Source organism: Cebus imitator, unplaced genomic scaffold (genome assembly GCF_001604975.1).
Source record: "Cebus imitator isolate Cc_AM_T3 unplaced genomic scaffold, Cebus_imitator-1.0 Scaffold48, whole genome shotgun sequence".
Taxonomy (NCBI): domain Eukaryota; kingdom Metazoa; phylum Chordata; class Mammalia; order Primates; family Cebidae; genus Cebus; species Cebus imitator.
Genome location: NW_016107363.1, coordinates 7,394,591 through 7,395,738, shown reverse-complemented (window position 1 = coordinate 7,395,738; position 1,148 = coordinate 7,394,591). Strand labels below are relative to the sequence as shown.

At 46.9% G+C, this 1,148-nt stretch overlaps 1 non-coding gene across 1 annotated transcript; it reads left to right on the top strand.

Annotated features, from left to right (window-relative positions):
• Positions 1-226: 226 nt before the first annotated feature.
• LOC119471067 lies at positions 227-333 on the top strand. Its single transcript, XR_005200056.1, has one exon. It is a non-coding gene; the product is annotated as a U6 spliceosomal RNA (small nuclear RNA).
• Positions 334-1,148: the final 815 nt, after the last annotated feature.

The window sequence follows — 1,148 nt, the reverse complement described above, 5'->3', positions numbered from 1 at the left end:
GTAGAGACGGGGTTTCACCATGTTGACCAGGATGGTCTCGATCTCTTGACCTCGTGATCCACCCGCCTCAGCCTCCCAAAGTGCTGGGATTACAGGCTTGAGCCACCGCGCCCGGCTACAAACTAGGAAAGTTTTAAAACATTTTATCAAAATAAGATGACAGGTCACTGTAAAATATCAGTCATTCATTTAGCCAAAGTGATAATTTAAAAAATTTTACAAAGCAATGCTCATTTCAGCAGCACAAATACTAAAGCTGAAATGATACGGAGAAGATTAGCATGGCGCCTGCACAAGAATGACACACAAATTTGTGAAGCATTCCATAGTTTTTTTTAAAAGATTTTATAAAGCAAAATCCTTCGCTTTTTGATAGAGAGAAGACCCAGTTTTCCAAATAATGAAAAGATCTAACAGAGAGCAGGGCCAGATCCAGTGGCCCTGTGCCTGTAACCCCACATACTCAGGAGGCTGAGGTGGGAGGATCACTTGAGCTCAGAAGTTCAAGGCTGCAGTGGGCTATTATAGTTGAACCTTTGAATAGCCAATGCACTCCAGCCTGTGCTTTTTGTTGTTGTTGTTTGTTTGTTTTTGAGACAGAGTCTCGCTCCATCACCAGGCTGGAGTGCAGTGGCACGATCCTGGCTCACTGCAACTTCCATTTTCTGGTTTCAAGCAATTCTCCTGCCTCAGCCTCCCGAGTAGCTGGGACTATAGGTGCTCACCACCGTGACCGGCTAATTTTTTGTATTTTTAGTAGAGACAGTGTTTCACCATGTTGGCCAGGATGGTCTCGATCTCTTGACCTTGTGATCTGCCTGCCCTGGCCTCCCAAAGTGCTGAGATTACAGGTGTGAGCTACTGTGCCCGGCCAGCCTGGGCTTTTTTAATTAAAAAATGTAATCAGGCCAGGTGCAATGGGTCACGCCTGTAATCTCAGCCTTTTGGGAGGCTGAGGCAGGCAGATCAGTTGAGATCAGGAGTTCCAGGCCAGTCTCGCCAGCATGGTGAAATCCGGTCTCTACCAAAAAATATGAAAATTAGCTGGGCATGGTGGTGCGCAACTGTAGTTCCAGCTACTCGGGAGGCTGAGGTGGGAGAATCGCTTGAACCCAGGAGGCAAAGGTTGCAGTGAGCCAAGATCACAC